This window comes from Podarcis tiliguerta, assembly GCF_965153285.1.
Source record: "Podarcis tiliguerta genome assembly, chromosome: 8".
Classification (NCBI taxonomy): domain Eukaryota; kingdom Metazoa; phylum Chordata; class Lepidosauria; order Squamata; family Lacertidae; genus Podarcis; species Podarcis tiliguerta.
This window is the reverse complement of record NC_139541.1, coordinates 29,283,833-29,300,014: the sequence shown is the minus strand read 5'-3', so window position 1 is coordinate 29,300,014 and position 16,182 is coordinate 29,283,833. Positions and strand designations below refer to the sequence as shown.

Sequence of the window (16,182 nt, the reverse complement as noted above, 5' to 3'; positions counted from 1 at the left end):
AAGAACCTTCATGGCGTGTTTTTCCCCCTCCCTCTTTCTTTCTTTCGTTCCCTTTTTTCCCCCTGGAAGTTTAATTACCGTATGCTAATTTCCTTGCCTACTACGTGATTAATTAAAATCATATTTTCATAATCATTTGGCACTAGTATTGTCTTCGTACCATCATGATCTCCTCTCCCTCTCCCTCTCTCCTCTTCTCCCCCCCTCTCTTTCCCCTAAATAGTGTATGTAAATAAAGTCAGCCTTAATGGAAAGCATCAAAATGCAACGCTGAGGACCTTTCTCTGTTTGCATGCGTGCGATTGGCAACATAACTGCTTATTTACATTAAATACGCCACAAGGTTACAGTGCAGATCAACGTCACTTTATCGTTGATTACTTCTCTTAAGCGCCGGAGCGTCTTGGACGGATGCTGCGCGATCCAGCCGGCCGCTGAGCTTCCCCCTGGAGTTTTCCAAAGAAGCAGACTTGAAATAGTTTCCAGAGCAGGTAAGAAGCGATGCTTAAATACTCAACCCCCCCTCTCCACCTCCTCGCTTGCTCGAGCCCCCCCTCTCCGCTCTGCCTTTTTTTTTTTCCCCTTTCCTCCCCTAAATGGGGAAAGATCTTCGGATTTGTTTAGGGAAAATGACAGGCGAGGGAGGGGAGAGGGTTGATCGAGGCTGGATCCTTAACAGCAGCAGCAGCGGCGACGGGTGGGTGGGAGGCTGGAGTGGCGGCGATGTGGGGGGGGGGAATCTTAGAGAAACGGCTCGGTTTTTTAATAAGTGTGTTTACACGGGCTCAAGGTCATGCCCCAAACTGCTCGGTGTTAAATGCTCCCCCCCTTTTTTTTTTAGTTGCTTAGGCAGAAAAAGGAGCGAGCGAACGAGCGAGGGGGGAGGAAAATGGACGATCCCAGCCCCCATTCTTTTGTAGATTATTATATCAAGGGGTTGAGCATTTGGCTCATCAAAGCTAAATGCCGCAAGACCTATCTAGTTGCTGTGAATTATGCCAAGGCGACAATGGAGTGGTGCCTTTTGAATGCTACAATGCTTTTCACCTACCAGATCGGGGAGGGGGAATCCAAAGCAGAGGAGAGCGCGCGCGAGAGAGAGCCGGGGATGTCTTGCGATGTTGCCTGATCGCTATCAAGGAAGAAGCGAAAAGGGGGGTCCTCCTGCAACCCCCCCAAAAAGCGACAGATGAAAATAACACCTCCTTCCCGCCCCCACCTCCCCGTCCTTGGGATGGCTGGCCAAGATTTCGGGGGAGTCAGCCTGGCCGATCGGAGTTCCTCTCCTTGGTCACTTTCTCTCTCTCTCTCTCTCTCTCTCTCTCTCTCTCTCTCTCTCTCTCTCTCTCTCTCTCTTCACACGCCCCCCCCCCCAGCCACCCACCCCGCGTTTCTCAGCCCGAGCAAATGATCAAGTCAATCATGTGGGGGATATGCTTCATTATTCATTGAACACAATCTTTTTGCAACGCTCCGCTTACGTGCAGGGGAGTTTCTCGTACCGTAAAACAAAACAAAAAAAATATTGGGAAGGTAAGGAGAGACAAAAGGGACGCCCCTGCTGGGTTGTTTATTTGCTCCTCTTTTTATTTTTTTGGAAGAGGGGAAAAAAGATAAAGAGATAAGAGAATTGGGGGGGGGGGGGAGAGAACCGGAGTTTTAAAAATATCTATCTTTCTAAAAAGCAGGGTGCCCCCCAGACGTTGCCAAAGTCAGTTTGGAGTCCTTTCTCTCTCTCTCTCTCTCTCCACCCCCCCCCCTTTGCATCATCGCAACAGGGCCTGCGTGATTAAAAAATACAGTATAATTAAATATCCATAGCAGTGACGTTTGCGAGCAAAGGCTGTCAGGGGAGAGAAGAATGAAAGGAGCAAAGGAGCCATTGCATGGCGCTGTAGAACTTAGCCTGGAGGAGAGATCGAGCGAGCGAGCGAGGCTGGAGAGTCGGCGCGGCTCTGGCTGGGTCTCTCTTTAAATCCGTTACTTTCGCGGGGTGCGCGCGTGTGTGTTTATGTGCTGGGGACATGGAGAAAGGCAAAAACTTCCCCCGGATTTTTCAAAAAATAAACATAGATGGATGATTTAAGACCCCCCCCCCTCCCTCTCAAGTTGCCCAGAAACTTTTCATTAGGTTTTTTTTCTTTCTTTCTTTCTTAAAAAAAGGAATTCATTGGTGCAATGCAAACTTCTGCAAAAGTGCCTCCTTTCCCACGTGCGCGGGTTGCATCCTCCCCTTTCTTTGGGCTTCTTCAGAGGCAAACCGAGAGATATAAAAAAGAACAAGGCGACCCCCCTCCCCCGCGCAAAAAAACCCCCAACAACAACAAGCAATCCCTCCAAACCTTTTAACACCTCTTTCCCCAGCCCCGGAATCAATGGCGACCAAAAGTTTCGCTTCTTCGCCGTGCCCCGCGCGTGCCAAAACTTCTGCCGCGCTGCTGCCTTCGCAGCGAGCCCTGCCATTTTGTGCCCGGGTCTGCTCGACCTCTGCTTAGCGAGAAGCGCGCCTGGGCTTGAGGTTGCGGTGGGGGGTGGGCTTTGCACTTGTCTTTCGGAGCAGTTCAAAATGCTTCTTTTTGGGGGGCTGGGGAGTAGGCAAGGGATTGCTTTGCGGGTGGGGTGGTGGGCAGTAGAGAATTGAAAGAAGGAGCAGGCATGAGATCTGCCCCTCCACCCTCTTCCCACCGGAAGCAGGCAGCAAGCACCTGCCAGACAGGAATCCAGGGCATTTGGGAGACACGACCTCAAGTAACAGGTTAAAAGGGAAACTTAACGTGGAGAGAGGGAGAGGTGGGGGTGATTCCTGCAAGCGGGTGGTACGGAAAGCAGAACCTCGGACTTGCCTCTTTGCAGGGTGGGTGGAAGAGGGTTTTTAAAATATATGTAGGAAGACTTGGGAGCGAGATTGTTGAAGTGGCTGCCCCTGGTCTTCTTTCCGGGGTGGGGTGGGGTGGGGGGGTTGGCTGCCTTCTCCTCGTCTCTGCATCAATTTTATTTTGTGGAGGGAAATACAGCCATAGACTTCTTTTTTAAAAAAAGCAACTTATGTTTTTCAGCACTAAAAAGTTGTTTAAGAAAATATGTAAATAAAGAGAAGGCTTTGATGCCACAGTAGGAAAAAAATCCCAGCTCTTGAGGTGCTCATCTGTTGCAATGGGGCCATTATTTAATAATAAAGAGATAAGGAGCAAGTGGAGGGGGAAAAGGAAAGAAGCCTAGAATTGGGAAACTTTAAAAAGCAAACCAATACTCTCTGTTTCTCTCTGTGTAAAACAATGGGCATTTAATTAGATTTTTTTAAAGTTTTGTTTTTAAAACAAACACCTCGCAGATTACCAAAGGCTCTAAATCAACGAGTTAAATATGCATATATATAATTTTTTTTTTGGGGGGGGGTGTTGTTTGGTTGGGGCCTGGCTAATGTCACCACCATGCTGGTATTTTATGCGTAATCATTTGGTAGGTAACTCGAAATTCCAAGTGTCTGGGGAGGGGAGAATAGAAATTTGCAAAACAACGACAAAACAGGGGGAAGAGAGAGAGAGAGGGCGAATGGTCGGACTGGAGGCTCTCTGGAGGTGCAATGGGTGCTATTGTCGGAGGGTTTTTTGTTGAGCGGATATTGTTATGTCTATAATAGTGTCTAGGCGGAGACGTGAGTTGTCAGAGCCCTTCATTTTCACTTTAGCAGAACATGAGAGCTGGGGTGGGGGGGAGAGGAGCCCTTGCAACGCTAAGTTTGCCTGCCTCTGCTTTTGCTCGTCAAAATGCAAACAATGAGGAAATGGGGAAGGAGATAAGAGGCTGCCGGAGGAAAGAGTCGGTCCTGGGAAGTGGGAGCGAAAAAGAACCGCTGGAGAAACAGGCATGTGTCTTTCTCCCACTGCTCGAGACAGGCGGACATGGGATCTACTTTTAAAGATTTCTCTCTCTCTCTCTCTCTCTCTCTCTCTCTCTCTCTGTGTGTGTGTGTGTGTGTGTGTGTGTATTTTCCCTCCTCTCTCTCCTCTCTGTGCAGTTTAAAATAATTCCAACAGGGGCCGTCTTTGCTGAGCTGATCTGCTTTGGTTGCCACAGATAGCACTGGTGGTGCCTTCCTTGCTTGTGTGTGTGTGTGTGATGGGGGGAGCTTATTTTAAGTGTCATAATTAAGTTTAGGAGCCTTGTTTGGGCTCATTCAGGACTGAGAATAAGGAAGGCTGGCTGCATTTAGCTCTTTCTTTTTCCCTTTTCTTTTAAGAAATTCTTCTGTAAGGGGTTGGCCGAACGCCTTTGCACATCGAGGCTTGGAGAATGATGTTTTCTTTCATAGTTTAATATTAGCAACTATATTTTTAACCGTTTCCACTGGATTTGATTATTTGTGTGGAAAATATTCCCCCCCACCTTTTCCCTCTGTGCCGTTCGATCACTCAAATCTTTGTTCATTGTTCACTGACTTTGGAAGAAGGCGCTTTAAGTGTATAAAAAGAAGGGGGAGCCCTCCCCACCATCTCCTGGCTGGTTTGATGTTGAAATAGTAAACCTGAACGAGAGGGGGGTGGTGATGGTGGTGGACATTTGCAGCTTTAATTAACTTCGAGATGCTTCAACAAGGACCAGAGCGTTGCTGGTGACGTTGCTTCATAAATCTGCCCTGTGAAGGGTGTGTTGGATAGAAGTATTTACAATATCACCATCTGATTGAATATTCACTACCTATCGGGGGAGCAGATTTGCATAATTTGGATTTTTTTTTCCATTGAAAGAAACTTATTTGCAAATCAAACCAAAACCTCTAGAAGTCCCCCAAACCCAGCTGCTTCGATCTTCATGATTATTCAGGGTTCAAACATAACTGAAAAGTAAGTGACCTGCGAAAGTGCATCAATAGGTTGTGTAAATAAAAGCCAAAGGGCTTTGGGATGGGTCTGCAATTCACTATGTGGTCTCTTTGGGTGCTTCTCAATAGCAGTTTTTTTTTTCCATGTAGCCTTGGGAGTTTTAATTTATTATGACTATGATTATGATTTATTTTGCCTTCCTAACTTTCCTACTTCCTATCGCTTATTATACAAGGTGAGGTTTTCCTTACAATGCCTATGAATACCTGCTGTGATGCTCTTGGGGTGTTTGTGTATTTGCATGTGTAGGGAATAAAATGCTTAAAACGTTTGTAATTTGGGGGGAATTGGTGCTCCGTATACTTGCTGCTGTTGTCAGAGGCTGAAGCGTGTTGCTTTGAGTCCTTGTCATTGAATAGTTCATAAAGAGCTTAGTTACTCAAAGGTCTGTGTGTTTACATGTCTGTAAAGTTATGTGGTCATCTGTATTATTTTATATCTACCTGTGTAAAACCAGAGGAGAAACTGAGCTATATAGCACGTAATAAAAAATGTAGAAGGCTGATTTCTAATTGTATGCCTTTCACCTCATCCTCTTACAGTAGTAAAGATCACTGGAGTAATGAGAAATGTCTGAAATCTTGATGTACATTTGAGGATAGCTGACAGCTATTCCTAACAAAGTGGCTGATATTAAATCTGGTCCATTTCTCCAAATGGGGCTGTTTTTTAAGTATTGTTTTGAAAACGTTATTTATTTGTGTGAGTTTCTTTTTTAAAAAAAGACTCACCAGGGTTTTTAAGAGGGTTTTTAACCAGGATTTTTAAGAGCCTTCAAATGCCTCCCAAAAGGAAAGGAGGGATGTGGCAAAATTGAACCAGAGGATCAAAAGTGTAAAAGTGGGCAACTGCTGTGGTGTGGTGTGTGCCCCTCCATGCTGAAGGCTGTTTTAGTTATGATGTCATTCTGATAGTGGAGAGTGAATGTCTCCAGATTCTACCATTAAACGCTTGGCCGATCTGCCTGATAATGATAGCATTGACATGTCTGCACTTTGACAATTGCAAGCCTTATGTGCCCTATGAATTAACTTCTTCTTTCCCCTATGCCTATGAAGCGAGAGCTCTCCAGCTTTAAGACTTGCAAATGCAACAGCACTTTTGTTGGCTGAGCCTTCTCATTGCTTTTAACAAAATATCTCTCCCTAAATTAAACAAACAGGAGGAGGACTTGTAGGTCCTTTCAGCATCCCAAGTTCACGTTAGCGTCAAGTTGCTTTAAGGGTACCCAGTGTAGCAGCCAGTTTGGGCCCTAATATCATTAGCTGCATAATCTCTATTTTCAGCATGGCTAGATTAATATGGGGTTTGATTTATTACAAGACGAACAGCTTCAGAGAAACACACATCCCAAGTGTTTGTTTTCTCTTTATGCTCTTTTTTGTGCTTTCTTTAATCACTTTACAATGCATCCTCTGTAATATTTTGCCCCCTTAAATGCAGCATTCATAAGTGAAATGCCTCAGCTAAATTGGAAATGCATATCTATTTTAATTTGACACATCCCTTTAAAGTTGGTTTGTCCGTAATACCTTAATGTTTCAAAGAAAATCAGTTGCAATTTATAATCCAGTTTCTGTTGGCATTTCCCCGGCAACATGGAATATTTATGAATACATGCTCTTTTTTCAGGTGTTACTTTGGGTTCATCAGAACAGAAAGTATGTAACAATAAAACCATCATTGTTTTCAGCTATGTTCAATCATTTAAGTAGGCTATTTATTTACTATTTAGATGCTGGTGTTATGCCGTACTAAACAGATTTGCATGTGAAACAGTCCATATTATGCTCACTTACGCTGGACTTACCCAAAATAGCGTTAGTGTCCTCCAAATTATTTCCACTCAAAGGCAACATTTTGCCAAAGAGTTAGCAAAAAGATAAGTAAGTCTGTAGAGAATACTTTAAATAAATTTGTAAAGGCACTTCCATTATCACGATGGAAAAGTTATTGTTTTTCAGGATGCTTAACTTCTTAGCCACACTTCAGATCTTCAGTAAGCAGCAACTTGTTTAGAGTTCACCAGAGATTTAATGAAACGCTCCTGAATTTGTATCCATGCTGGATGCCATAACATAACCTGTTCCTTCAAAACAGCGGATAGTGAGAAATGTACAAGTTGCAGCATCAGTTTCACTGCTTTATCTTGTAGCAATTCTGGGATCAGAAATTGCCTGATCTTCAGGAAAGAAAGCTGACACATTTGTTTCTTTACATACCATGGAAGCCTAAGGTGACCATGGGCATTTGCATTATAACAGACCTAAAAACCCCACCAGTGCATTAATATGAGCTGTAGTTTCCCTTAAACAAGCACAAGTTTTTCTCAAGTGAAGCTCATTCCCCCGCCCTCTTCCCAACTCCCCATCACCCTTCTCAGAATGTTCTTTCATTTAAAATGTGCACTGTGGATTGCACACAGGTGTCTTTGGAGTGCTTCTAATAGAAAAGCATTGAGTTGAATTTATATGAACTTTCTAAAAAGAAAAAAAAAAGCCAGAAGGAAGCGCAAATTAATTTTTCCAGGTTGAATGAGGAGCTTTCCATTTTTTTAAAAAAGCACCTCTGATTTCACATTACCTGCTAAACCTAAGAAATACCTGTTACATAAATTCTTTCTGGTTTCTGAATAAATATACTTAGGATTAATATGAGACTAAAAGCAGGGTATATTATGAACATTTTGTTTTTAAAAAAATATCAGTTAACATCGTCCAGTTTTTGCTTCAAGCCATACTTTTGATCCTCTGTATGATGTTTGGTATTAAGGAAAAGAAAAGAAAAACAGGTGGGTGCGCGGGCAGGAGAAACATTGCAATACCTTTTTTGTAAATATTTTTTTTAAAAAAAATCTGACATACTGAGTTCGTTCTTCCAGAATATTCCCTTTATATGTGTGTGTTTATGTACACACACACACACACACACACTTGCAGAAGGAGAAGAAAGGCTGGTATATGCTGAAGGAAGACATTTATGTAAAAGTGCATAACTTTGGTGGAGAAAGTGGGGGTCAGTTAAACTTGTGAGTTGCTCCAGTTCTCTAGTTGCAATATCAGAACTGAGTGATTTTGGTCAGGGGGATGAAAAATTGAACTTCTAAAAAATAAAACGCAGTACTGAGAATCAGACCTTGAGCTTGAGACTATTTATGATCTGACGGGTGTTTGATGGTCATCTTGGAATGGATTGATGTCATCTGTCTATTTCCTCATGTCTCCGTGGGAAAAATAACCCAGCAGAACATTGCTAGAATGATAAGAATGGGTAGAGTTAACCGCAGGATATGAATGATCTTTTTCGTTTCTCCCAGTGATCAACGGGAAATTTGATAATACGTCTTTTGGTTCAGGTGAGGAAATACTTTATCATCATTTCCTTTCTACACTAGGGGAGTGACTAAACTGAAAACTTCTAATAGACGAGTTGCAATCTTGTGATTCTAATATCTAAAAGTATGTAGAATTAAACAGATGGACCACAATGAATATTCTTGGAAGTATAACTGCAGTTCTTCTAGTGAACTGTGCTTATCTCTCCCCATCCCATCGGATAGAGCTTGTGAAGTGCAGTCCTCTGTATGTTTACTCAGAAGTAAATCCCACTGTGCTCAATGGAGCATTACTTCCAGTTAAGTGTTAATAGGATTGTAGCCTAGATGTGTTAATGTTTGCTGCAATTTATATCTTTAAATGCATACCGGACCAAATTGGTGTTTGAAGGCTTCAGGTTTGTTAAGTCAGACTATAACATATAAAAGAAAAACAGTTTTGTCACAATATTGTTATGGTTTAAACACAAATCAAGGAGATGACGCAAAAGCAGCACCAGCAGTTTCAGAATCTGACCCCTTGTATTTCACCGTGCAAAGTTGCATTCATGATCATTTGTCAGAGCCTTGCAACCAAGGGAAGAATAACATGGGATTCTCTCTCTCTTTCATAAAAAGGGCTAACATTGTAAAATTCACATCGTCACCCATTGCATTAGGACTTCGTGGCAGAAAAGGCTATCAAGGCTGCATTGGCAAACACCAATAATGCTTAACATCTGCATGGCTGCTGTTCTGTGACTTCAGAGCTGTGCAGATGTACAAAGATGGACAATTGGAGCGCAGGAAGGTGATGTCTGTGCAAGCCTCAGAATAAAAGCTCTGGCAGCATTGGTGAAACTCAAATTGGTGAATATTTTATCAGTGAAAATGATGAAAACTGTGGGCAACTTTATGCTAAATGTGGCTGATATATGAGACTGGTTGGCCTTTTTCCTGTTCTTTAAAAGTTCTTATATTGATGAATCTGCAAGGATGTGCAATGATTAGGTTTCATTTTGATATACAGCAGTATTATGGTCTCCATAGGCTTGCATTGACATTTCCTTCGGAGCTGTGTGATGGAACTAAGTGGAAAAGGCTGAGTGCCACTCAGGAATTTACTTCTTCTACCTTTTCTGAGGGGGATATTGCATTAAGGATGGTGATACAGGGGTATCCACAATGAAGCCGTAACATCGGTGTCAGAAACAACTGTTTTAAAACAACCATTTGATTGGAACAGCCTGTCAAGTTGAGCTTCTGCTTTTGTTATTGACAAGTACCAGAGTTTGTGTGTGTGAGTGCTTTAAACTGTTGCTTTTAATGTCCTTTTTTCATCAGAGTCCTCTACATTTGCAAGAAGTGCCTGCAAGCTCCAAGGGGTGGTTTCTAAGGCTAGATGGCAACCATGCACTCCATGAGCTAGCCCTGGAAACTCATGGAAGTGCCGAGGGCTTGGGAATAAAGAAGATGTTACATTTTTGAGCCTGTCCAGGGCCCCATCTGCATTATACATTTAAAGCACTATTCTTCCACTTTAAACAGTTTCCCCAAAGAACCCTGGGAAGTGTAGTTTCTTAAGCATGATTGACTGGTTAGAAAATCCTTGTTCTCCTCACAAAGCTACAGTTCTCAGAGAGGTTTAACAGTCAGCTCCCCCTCCCGAAGTTCTCTGCACTAATACAGGCGTGCCCGCATTTATGCAACTTCATTTCATACAACCAAATAGAATATATTATTGTGGTGATATTCAGCTTAAGTTTTACCCAGAGTAGATTAATGAATATGACCAAGTTATCTCTATCAATTTTAATAGGTCTAATCTGAGTTCAACTTAGTTGAAAACCACTCTTATGTTCCTGTTAACAACCTTTTATTTATTATTCAACTGTATAGATAGTTCTTCATAACATAGTAATCAAAGGGCAGTTTCCAAAAAAGTATCTAAAAATATAATGCAAATAAATCAAATGCTGATACAATACCATATTGATACAATACTAATATGCTAAAATTGAATACAAAACAGTTACAGGGATAGGATCAGATCAGACTGATTAAGACCTTAAAAAGGGTAAAGGTACCCCTGCCCGTACGGGCCAGTCTTGACAGACTCTAGGGTTGTGCGCCCATCTCACTCAAGAGGCCGGGGGCCAGCGCTGTCCGGAGACACTTCCGGGTCACGTGGCCAGCGTGACATCGCTGCTCTGGCGAGGCAGAGCCGCACACAGAACGCCGTTTACCTTCCCGCTAGTAAGCGGTCCCTATTTATCTACTTGCCCCTGGGGGTGCTTTTGAACTGCTAGGTTGGCAGGCGCTAGGACCAAGCAACGGGAGCGCACCCCGCCGCAGGGATTCGAACCGCCAACCTTTCGATCGGCAAGCCCTAGGTGCTGAGGCTTTTACCCACAGTGCCACCCGTGTCCCGGTACTAGTTATAGCCCAAAGTAAGGTCTTGTCCTGCACAAAACATGCTGTTGCTGCCCCTCAGAACTGCAAGCAGGGCTCATGCTGCCAATCTCAGAGCTTTGACCAGTCTGTACAGTGGTATGTCGGGTTAAGAACTTAATTCGTTCTGGAGGTCTGTTCTTAACCTGAAACTGTTCTTAACCTGAGACACCACTTTAGCTAATGGGGCCTCCCGCGGCCGCTGCACCACCACCGCATGATTTCTGTTCTCATCCTGAAGCAAAGTTCTTAACCTGAGGTAATATTTCTGGGTTAGTGGAGTCTGTAACCTGAAGCGTCTGTAACCCGAGGTACCACTGTATATGCAAAGGCACTCTGACAAGTACCTGAGTCCAGTGAGAAATCCTAATAACACTTTATTGAGAAAACTGAACAAAACACTGTGTAAACTGTGAGGAGCAATGGACAGAGAGGTTCCCCCCTTTTATACTTCAAGTTTTGTACATAGCAGGAGAAACATTCAAGCAAACACACAGAGGAAAAACTCCCTCAGAACTACACAGCCATTCAGAGCATGAGCTGCCTGATCATGCTTGGTTGCTAAGCAGCATTCCACTCTTGACCATGGGTGGCACCAGAAATTGGATGGTGGGCAAGCCCCCCACAAACATGGAGCTCTGCCCTTGCCCGCCCCCTTGCTGGAGGTTAGTAATTAACATATGTTGTTATTATTTCAGAGAACTTAATATGTAGGACACATCTTGCCCACCTAGCAATATACTTTGCCCATACGGTGCCCCCACCAATTAATTTTTTTCTGGTGCTGCCATTGCTCTGGGCTAGTTGACTTGAATCTTAACAGAATTAACCTTTAAGTTACAAGCAGAATGATCCCTGCTGCTGCACCTCCATCAAAAGCATAGGCCTCGAATTGGGCCAGGTAACCTATAAGTTAGCCAGTACAAGTTGTGCAGAATGTGTGTTACATGGCTTAGTGCATAAGCACCTGCTAGCACTCTAGGATCACCATTCTGCACCTGCTGCCATTTCCAGAAGCCTCAATACAGAGCTCATTACAGGAATCAAGATGCGAGGTTTCGGGGAATGGCTGTGACTGGCAAACTAGTCAGAGCTGGAAACAGGCACTTCTTGCTAAATGATGAGTTTGGCAGGTTGTAGCTGAGAAGCAGTGTATAAATGTTTCAAATAAGTAAAATAATGTAGATTCATCTGTTGAAAAATTAAAGGGACCCCCCCCCCCTTTTAGGGCTTGCTTAGTTGATTTCATTGCGCTCCCTTGGAATTCAAATTTTTTTGCTCACATACCTTGTTATGGGGATTTTCTTAGCTTTATGCAACCTTTCACCCAAATCTTGGATACATTTAAGAAGCAGTCAGGGGTGTGTGTGTCCTCCTCCCCATCTCAGACATTTCTGTTGAAGACTTATGAAACTGGAAGTAGAGGGAGTGTCTGTTTGGATCCAGCTTTAGGCAGTGCACTGCTAAAACCAAAAGGTTTTTTTTTTAAGTCAGTTGAAAAAAACACCTGTTGTCTGGGTTTAGAATCTGAACAAGTTGCAACTTTCCCCCTTTTAGGGTCCATTTAATAATATATTGTTCCCAGTCTGCCAGCTGTGGTTAGAACAGGTGAACATGGTTAGCACTAACCAGAAATGGTCTTGTAACTGAAATTTGAAACCAGGTTTGAAGTTCTGGAGATGAAGGAATCTGATTAGCACGAGGTGCAGTTGACTCCAGGTTAGAAGAACATGTGAGGGGGTTGTGGCATTATGAGGCTTTGTAGATAAGGGCTGTGCACACATTGCCATGTACTGTGGCTCCAGTGCACTCTCACTAGTGGTATTTGAAGTTTGTGTACACTTAATGTTTGCCACAATTCATCCTGTATCCTGTAGTTTATTGAGAAAAACTGCTGCTTGGTGTGTTTCTTCTCAAACTAGTTTCTATCTGATTTGAAAATGTCAGCCATTTCTTGGGGTTGGGGTGAGTGGGAGACAGGACCTTGTGCTACTTTGTGTTTTTTTGGATAAAGAGAGAGATTCCATTTCTATCTGGCAGCTTACTTGGTTTTGTTCCCATTTTGAAAGAGAGCAGACGAGTCTCTGTGATCCATGTCAGCCAGGCTATCTATCTATCTATCTATCTATCTATCTATCTATCTAAGGATCCCTAATATGCAGATCTGTGTTTAGGGGTGAAGCCCACTGGATAATTTTAAATTGGCAATGCAGTTCTTAAAATTAAAACCTAACAAAACACCCCTAATTTAATGGATCCGTTCTGTATCATAAATATGCCGTAGGACTGTGGTAACTTTTTGCGTTGCTAAAAGTTATAGGTGTTAAGTTTCCCTTTAGAAGCAAGCAGAATTATGACACTGAAATACTGCTGGAACTTTAATAATAGCATAATAGGTCTAATAGCTAATGAAACATCATGCTTGACAGCATTGTTCCTAGAAATATTGCTATATAGAGAAGTTTGAAATATCTAGGTCATCATAAGGATGTATATGATTTACCTATATGTAGTCAAGTTCAGAAAAGTTTCTGCTTCCAGATACAAGGAGATAGTGAAATACTGTAAGTCCTAGTCCAATTGGACCCAATGAAATCAATGGGCTTGCTCTGAGTATGACTTAGTTGTATATTAACTAGTACAGTCGTACCTCGGGTTAAGCACTTAATTCGTTCCGGAGGTCCGTTCTTAACCTGAAACGGTTCTAAAGTGAAGCAGCACTTTAGCTACTGGGGCCTCCCGCTGCTGCAGCGCCACCATGCGATTTCTGTTCTCATCCTGAAGCAAAGTTCTTAACCCAAGGCAATATTTCTGGGTTAGCGGAGTCTGTAACCTGAAGCGTATGTAACCAGAAGCGTATGTAACCCGAGGTACTACTGTAGTTGAATTTGCATTATACTGTCAGAGAAGTAGCTCATCTAATCCACTGCTGTTTGCGTAGACTAGCCATTGCTCTCGAGGTCACCACCAAGCCATTCACCTAAGTAAGATCCCCCTAGCCCAGGCCTGCCACTCGGTTTAATCCGGCACCTGTGGCAATTTATTTCCTGGGGTAAAATCCCCCCAAAACCTTGACAACTTCAATCCTAAAAAGACTTTGGTCAGCCCTCACGGCTGTTCACTTCATCAAATCTGGCCCTCTTTGAAAAAAGTTTGGACACCACTGCGCCTAACCTAAAATCCATTAAAATGGAATCTGTGGCTCTGAACAAGCTAAGAATGTGTTTTCTGCGTGAACCAATATCCATTGAAACAGACACAGCATATGTTTTTGCCTCTCACCTCTCCATATCAAAAGAGCTTTGTGGAATGTGCTTTGAGCCTGAGATGAGAAGAAATTCTTTTAGAATGGAATTTAAGGACATATTCACACATGACATGCTTACCTACTTAAGTACAAGGTGAAGTGAACCATACCGTTGTATGATTCTGGCCTCTGCTGTGTTGCTCATCTTTCAGTGGGCAGGGTGGTAGGATTTGTCTTTCTTACAGTATTACTGGATGAATACTTCAGGAATTTTGTTTATTGTCTTCTGTTCCTCTTATCTGTTTTTTTTTACTGATTTAGCTGTATTTTACACTGTTGTCAATTGCTTTGAGACTTTTCTTTTAAAAAATAAAGCAATTAATAAATGCAATTAATAATGCTTACTACTACTAATAGTGTGTGCACCTGCTTCTGTTTTACTGTATCTATGTGTGTTGGCAACATGTGGTGATATACAGCTTCTTAGTTTGTCTGCACTTAGTAAAATGCATATTAGTGTGCAATTCACACAAGTGGTGAACCTGAGAAGTGACAGCTGTATCTGTGGTGTACACAGGTGTTTACTACAGCTGGTGTCATGTGAGCAGTGGTGCACAACCTCATTGAAAGAAGTCCATTGTCTTAATTAGCATTGTCTTCTTGTGGTAAAATTCTGCCCAACTTTACTGGCTCATTGAAGTTGGAACATGGCAGTAGCTAAATACACTGGTGTGTTCTGTTAACATGAGGTATGTGGGAAAGAGTTTAATGGGAATTAGGCAATACCTGATGAGACTCTTCATCCACTTCCATTTTATTCTCAGGGAGCGATCCTTGGTGTAGCCGGGACTGGGAAAGAGTATTCTTCTCAGAAACCAGTTTCTCTGGTTCCAGTGTTGGAAACTGAGATATGAAAGCTAGGAGCTAAATGGCAGCTTAAACCTAGGTTATGGGCACAACAATGGAATGTCTAGGCATGCTTTTTTATAACAAGAATACAAACCTGAAAATGAATGAACTGCAGCTAAAATATTATGTTCATTTTTCACATGGTCTAGTCCTTCCCCTGCCCCCCCCCAATATTCTTAAGATGGTCTCTTCTCCAGTCTTCAGAGAATAGCTGGAAGTGGGGAGGCAGAAAAAGGTCCTCCTTTCATGCCACTCTGCAGTTTTAATCTGAAATCTTAGGCGCAGTACTGCACCCAGAGCTCAGAAACTGCTTGCACTAATGAAATTCCCTGTCGCAAAATGCGCCTAGAATAATGGGAGTTTTGAGCACTGTCTGGTTCACAATTAATGCAACCTGTGGCTTGAGCCTTAAGGTCTTGTGTGAATGAGCCTTATGTGTTCCCCACCATTCCTTCAGATGCAAAGAAGAGACCAAAAGTGTAAGGAGGAGATAGGTTACTCATGTTTGAAACCAGGCAAATTGTGGTTAGTTTTAACTATGGATTAATGAAACAAGACAGCTTCAAACCATGGCTCACAATCCATGGCTCATTTCTGTAAAGCAGAGGTCGGCAAGGTTTACCTCGCCTGGGCCGGTTCACTCCAGCAGAGATCCCTCCGTGGGCCGGATTGTGTGTATGTGTGAGCACAAGCACCCGCAATTTCTGGTGTCTTCATTTGCACAGACGCGATTTCCGGTGTCTGCGTCTGTGCAGACGTAATTTCCAGCACCGCGGAACAGAGCTCCCGCACCGCGCTGTGCCGGTTTAGCACAGCGCGTGGGGACCTGCCAAGCTGGTAGCTCGGTTCAGGGGTTAACCTCAGTTCTAAGTTTGGAAAAAATTAATAACTCTGGTTAGTTGCCAATGGAAATGAAAACATCCAGTCTCTTTCTTGAAGCCACACCAGAGAAGCAAAGGGGTAGGAGAAAACACAACCATGGCTCACCCAGGCGAAATCCTATAGCACTAATGTATGGTTTAGCGTTATGTCAGAATGCAGCTGTCATTGAAGTGTCTAGTATTGTTGGTTTGCTTTCTTCAGCATGCTTATTGTGGTTATGGCATGATATGCCTTTGCTTTCATATATTATGGGCCAATTTTTGAAGTCCATTTTGTGTCCACTTGTACTCACATGGTACCTTGTATGAATGCCTGTGGACTTCTTGAAGATAAAGCTTCTTCTTCACCCCAGTGGCAGCGGTGGTGGTGAAGCTGATAATTTCCCTTGATCATGGCAGTTGAAAATAAGAAGTAATACTGCAATTGTAAAAAAAAAAAAAAACTTTGCGCTTACAAGTGTGAATGCATCTCTGCATGAATGCATCCTTGGGGTTACC

General features: G+C 42.9%; 1 protein-coding gene and 1 long non-coding RNA gene across 3 annotated transcripts in view; one reads left to right on the top strand and one right to left on the bottom strand.

The window, feature by feature from the left end:
• Nucleotides 1–350: 350 nt before the first annotated feature.
• LOC310682803 lies at nucleotides 351–1,294 on the bottom strand. Its single transcript, XR_014514178.1, has 2 exons — nucleotides 1,052–1,294; nucleotides 351–446 (listed from the first exon to the last, which is right to left on the bottom strand). It is a non-coding gene; the product is annotated as an uncharacterized lncRNA (long non-coding RNA).
• ZNF536 (zinc finger protein 536) overlaps nucleotides 417–16,182 on the top strand; it is a 449,202-nt gene continuing 433,436 nt past the window's right edge. Inside the window, exon 1 of one of the 2 annotated variants that reach the window (XM_083451812.1) lies at nucleotides 417–491. The gene's annotated coding sequence lies outside the window, so the exon portion shown is untranslated. Of the gene's footprint in view, nucleotides 492–4,108; nucleotides 4,845–16,182 lie in introns of those variants that run through there. The other variant, XM_083451813.1, reaches the window with a different exon arrangement.